The following is a 6000-nucleotide window of genomic DNA, read 5'->3' on the forward strand; positions in this document are numbered from 1 at the left end:
CCGGAGTCACGCATGGCTTGCACTCAGCCATGCCGCTCCTCTCCAACAGCTTGGAGGCATACGCGCTCTGATCGAGCGTGAGTTCCTCCTTCCCCTGTCTCATCTCGATGCCGAGGTAGTAGGAGAGTGTGCCGAGATCGCTCATTCAAAAACAAGCCGCCATCTCGCGCTTGAAGCTGTTGATGTCCTCCGTGCGTGCGCCGGTGACGATTAAGTCATCCACATACACACCACCGACGAGCTCCTCCTTCCCCCATTGCCGCGTGTAGAGCGCGTGCTCGGTTGCGCACCTCTGAAACCCCAGCTCGCCCAGCATGGCATCAAGCTTGGCGTTCCATGCTTGAGAGGCCTGCCGCAGCCCATAGAGCGCCTTGCATAGTCGGAGCACCCTATGCTCCTCTGCCTAGACGACGAAACATGGAGGTTGCCTGATGAAGACCGTCTCCGCTAGCTCGCCATCGAGGAAGGCCGATTTAACATCCAAGTGATGGACGTGCCAGTCCTTTGCTACTGCCAAGGCTAGTAGCAAACGGACCGACTCCATGCGTGCTACTGGTGCAAAGACCTCCTCGAAGTCTATGCCCTCACGCTGAACAAAGCCTCGGGTGATGAGACACGCCTTGTGCTTGACAATGGCACCAAGCTTGTCCTGCTTGACCTTGTATACCCACTTTAGGCTGATCGGACGACATCCTAGAGATGGATCGACGAGCTGCCAAGTCTCATTTTCCTCGATCGCCTTCATCTCCTCCAGCATTGCCCATCGCTAGTTTCCATCCCTCTCGGCCAGCGCGAACATGGGTGGTTCCTCTGCACTGACCAACAGTAGCTCTACGTCATTGAGCAGCCGACCAGCCAGTCCTGAGGGTCCTGTGCCGCCGACGATGTCGTCCAGCCTGTGGAACTGCATCTCCTCACCTTTGTGGAAGGCATCCACGAACTCAGTGATGTTAGTTGGGGATGAGGCGAACTTGATCAGCGTTGATGGAGTTTCATGTTCTGTCGGAGTGCTCGGTACAGTACCTGAAGTGCTCGGCACCCCAGGTTCAAGTGCTCGACACTACTTCTGGACTTCTCGTCATAACTCCTGTAGTGTTCAGCCACACTATAGGAGTGCCTAGCCTTAGTCTTGGAGTGGTTGGCACCACTGTAAGACATCTTGGCTCCACCACGGGAGTGCTCGGCACCCGTCCTGGAGTGGTCGCCACCACTACAAAACCTCCTGACGCCACTCCTAGCGTGCTCGGCACCCTCTAGGAGTGCTCGGCACTACTCCCGGAGTGCTTGACATCCCTCCTAAAGAGCTCGGCACTACCCCAGGAGTGCTCAGCGCTCCTCCCAGAGTGCTCGGCACCTCTTCCCCAGCATCTCCACCACTATGGATGATCAGGTGCTCAACGACAAAGGTGTTGGTGAAGCTGCCAGCTTCCCTCGTGCTCGGACTGCTCTAGTCCCAAGCCGCCTCCTCATCAAACACGATGTCACGCGAGACAAGCACCTTGTCTCCGCGTGGGTCATAGAGCCGGTACACCTTGGTACCCTCTGCGTAGCTCAAGAACACCATCGATGTGCTCCTGTCCTCTAGCTTGGTGAGGTTCAGCTTCATCTTTCTGACGTGGCTGATGTAGCCAAATGTCTGGGGAAGGACACGCTCAGCTTGCGCCCATACCAAGCTTTGAATGGTGTCTTGCCCATCAGGGCCTTGGTCGAAGCGCAGTTGAGGATGAACACCACCGTGGTCACCGCCTCCCCCCAAAACCTTGCCAGCATGCCTTTGGCCTTCATCATGGATCGGGCCATGCCGACCACCGTCTGGTTCCATCGCTCCACCATACCATTCTGTTGTGGCGAGTACGGCACGGTGTGGTGTCACTCCACACCCTGATCTATGTAGTACGCAACGAACTCCACCAAAGTGAATTCCCCACCGTGATCAGTCCTCAGCACGCGAAGCTTCTTATTGCTCTCGGCCTCCGCGCGCATCTTGAACTTCTTGATCGCCGCCGCCGCTTCGTCCTTGCTTGTCAGGAGTTGCAGCCACATGTAGCGACTACAATCATCCACGAGCAGGAGGAAGTATCGCCAACCACCATTTTATAGCAGGCATGATCGTCCTACAGAGGTCGTTGTGGATGAGCTCAAGAGCATCCTTCGCGCGATACTTGGCTACCTTTGGGAATGGTAGCCTCCTCTGCTTCCTGGCCAGGTAGCTATCACATAACTCACCTCCGTGCTTGATGTGGGGTAGCCCTCGGACCATCTTCTCCAGCTGACCAAGCGCATCGAAGCTAAGATGTCTGAACTAGGCATGCCACATCCACGGTTCCTCGGAGTGCCTTGCCGCTAGGCACACCGGCTGCTCTACCTTCAGGTCGAGCAAGTACAACCGGTTTAGGGACCTCTTCACCTTGGCGAGAAGGCACTACTCCTAGTCCCTGATCCTAAGACTCCATCCTTGATCAATACCTCGCTACCACGCTCAACCAGCTGACCAATGCTGATGATGCTAGAACGCAGCTGCGGGATGTAGTATACATCCGTTAGCGCACGGTGCTCCCCGTTTTGGCACCTGAAGATGATGGTGCCACGCCCTTAGATAGCCACCCTTGAGACGTCACCAAACTTTACCGTACCGGTAACATTGTCGTCGAACTCGAAGAAGGATGCCTTGGAGCCCGTCATGTGGTTGCTGGCACCAGAGTCCAGATACCATCGCTGCTCCTAGTCGGTGCCCACACGTTCGAGGTGAACTTGGGCACGTGGTTCGTCAAGGTTGACAGTCTTCATGGCCTTTCTAGGTCCTTCCACCATCGTCGCCTCTTCCTTCTCCCCGACCTCGATGTCGTGCAGTGCACAGAACATTGCCATCAGGATAGTGGCCTTATCCTCATCATCAGCTTGCGCCAGATGAGCTTCAACCTTCTTATCTTGCTTGTGATTTGGGCACTTCTGTGCCCAATGGCCCATCTTCCCACAACACATACAAGCGTTGGGGCCGACTTTCTTCTTCTTCTCCGAAGAAGCCTTGCCGCGGTGCTTGCCATCGCCACCACGGTTGGAGGAGGCTGCCTTCCCGGAGTTTCTCCGAGCAGCCCACTCCTCTTCCATCGGTAGGAGTTTGTCGCTGTCCTTCGTTGTTGTCGCCTACTCTCGGCACTCGTCCACCACCCGCAGACGACCTATCACATCCTCAATGGTGAGGGTGGACAAGTCCAGCATCATCTCTATGGAGAGAGCGATCTAGATGTACTTTGCCGGCACGGAGTGGAGGTACATGGAGACCGCCTCCTCTTCATCGATGGTGACGCCATGGCTCTTTAGCTTACCGATGAGCGTCTATAGGCGGAGGAAGAAGTCCTCCACCATTTCACCATTTCTTGAACTTGAGGTTGGTGTACTCCTGCTTCAGAAGCTAGACCGTCGTCTTCTTTGCGCGGTCGGAACCGACGCGCATCGCCGCAATAGCCTCCCATGCCTCCTTAGCCAAGCTCTTTGCCCCCAATGGCTCCCTGTACTCCACTGGTACAGCAGTGAGAATAGCCTCCAACGCTGATATGTCATTTTCCTCATTGTCGGTGCCCTTGTCAATAGCATTCCAGAGCTGTCGGGCTCTGAGCTTGACCTTCATGGTCACCGACCACTCTCCATAGTTGGTGCAAGTCAGTGTCGGCCAACTAGTGCCACTGACCTCCCACACCGTGCGGACAACAACCTCCGGTCGTGGTTGGTCAGCCACAATAGTGCCACTGCTGTCGCCCATCTCTGAACCGCCCATCATCACCAGCGGTTAGTCTGGCGATGACGCTTGTATGCCTTTGATACCACTTGTTGGCCCACAATCTAGACCAATGCACCAACGAGAGAAGTATCATGTTTCAATACTAGTCATGGATTTCAAACAGACTAATTAGATGCATTTTTTCATACAAAACTATTAGTCATGATCATCCTAGTTTGTGCAAAGATACAAATCAGTAGATGTCTATGAGTAAGAGAACATTTAGTCATGCAAGTCTATCAAAGTTCAGCAAAAATTATGTAAGAAAGAATATACCAAAATTCAAGAGCCCACCTCACCAAAAAATCTAGCAAATCATGTGAAACACTTGTGCACAATACGTCAACAGCACTACGACCAACCATAATCAACACAAACTGCTACGTATATACATGTCCTTATCTGCCCATGTCGACCGAGCCTTGAAGAGCTGCTGCCTCGTCTGCCCGTGCCGACCGAAGAAATCGCACTGCTTTGCGATCTTAACACTTGTTGTACGCGGCCTCTCACTTTGCTCCAGTGCTTCAGCAACTAGACATAGAAGCTAGCTAGCAACCCGACCCGCATCAAGGCATAAACAAGCTCCTTCCGCCGGTGGTCGAACGTCTTGCTTGACGTTAGCCATGCATGCCGCTGTGACGGTAGAGTTGGGGGTAAGGCCTTCGAGTTCAATTGCTCATGTCACCGAGTTCGTCTTGACTTTCTCTGCCCGATGCTCACCCTATTTGGCTAGGGCGCTCGCCAAAGACATGGTGATGCGCCGATGTTCATCTCGGAGCACCGCCGCCCTGATGGCTCGCACGTGGCCAGCCCTACCCAGTCTTCTTCTGCCTCAACCAACACCGTAGCGGTGTCTGTGGTGAGCTCCTCATGCTGTATCATTTTCCCTTTTGCTCTGGTATCGCTCGTGCTCGCCGGAATGGCTTCATCATCGTCGGAACGACGCTGTTTCTGCCTGCTACCATGGCCAGACCGCTGTAGGGCCCCGCTAGTCGCCTAGCCACCTCCTAGGGTCCCGCTTTGGTTAGGTTTAGGTATTAGACCCCTTCCGGCCGTCGGGTAACCCTGCCGTTGGCCGGCTTAATCGTCGTATGCCGTCGGTGCGCTGCGCCATCGCGCGCGCGCTCAGGGGCATGCTCGTTGCAAAGATGAGTCTTTGCAGGGTGCTGAGCGCAAACCCCTTCTCTGTTGGAATAGTGGCACGTTGCGCCATGTAGTTCTTCTAGTATCTGGGGGACTTTTTGCAAGGTTGCCGACGCGCGCGGGCTCCACGCCTTGGGCCGCTTGCTGGGCCGGCTTGCCGCACGTGGTCGTGCCTCGCGCTGGGCCGAGTGGGCCATGGTGTCCTTTTCGTTTTCTAGGGAGTTAGAAAAGGTTTTCTAAAATAAATTCTGAGCTGATTTTTGTTATTTAGATATAAAATCATTTAGTTACCCAAAAAATAGTGAAACCAATTTTGTTAGGTTTCTAAAATCATAATCTATTTGTTAATGTATTTTATTCATCTAGTTGTGCTATTTTTAGGGTTGCTCTGGTTATTTTGAAGTGCTTAGTATTATTAAGATATCATTTTTTAGGAATTTTTGTGATCAAATGATGCAAGTGATAGACTTGAAAATTTTACAGTAGTTTCATTGTATTATTATGAGCTCTCTGTAATTTTTGTAACTTAGGAATAATTAGTTTACTAAGGTAGCTAATGAGCCCTAGTTCGAATATATATTAAATCAATGAAATAGAGAAACATCTTGGGGTTGTAGAACTAAAACATTTGTTGGGAAATAACGCCTTATTCGACAACATGGATACGTGGCCTAGTATATTAGTCACTAGAGCTAGCTCGTTAGCGTGAGAGGCGTAAACGTATTTTAAGAGTTGCGGTTGCCTTTGATTAATTACGTCTCTGCGTTGCATCCACGTTTGTCATAATAGGAACAACGATGGATCATGTAGTCCACCAAAGTAGCAGAAAAGATGGTGTCTTGATGATCGTGTCACCACGATGGAATGTTAACTTTTGGTTATATTTTACCCAGGCAAGTCCCGATACATAACCTATATTATTCTGCACTTTATTTTATGCTTGTGCATTAAGTTTAAGGAGTTGAATGAAACCCAATTGCATATATATATCCTTATCCTATGAGTTTTACTAGTATGACAGGATCATGTAGATTGCTATGCTACATGACTCTAGTAGAAGTTGAGTGATTACCTGTCAC

This window comes from Miscanthus floridulus, chromosome 12, assembly GCF_019320115.1.
Source record: "Miscanthus floridulus cultivar M001 chromosome 12, ASM1932011v1, whole genome shotgun sequence".
Taxonomy (NCBI): domain Eukaryota; kingdom Viridiplantae; phylum Streptophyta; class Magnoliopsida; order Poales; family Poaceae; genus Miscanthus; species Miscanthus floridulus.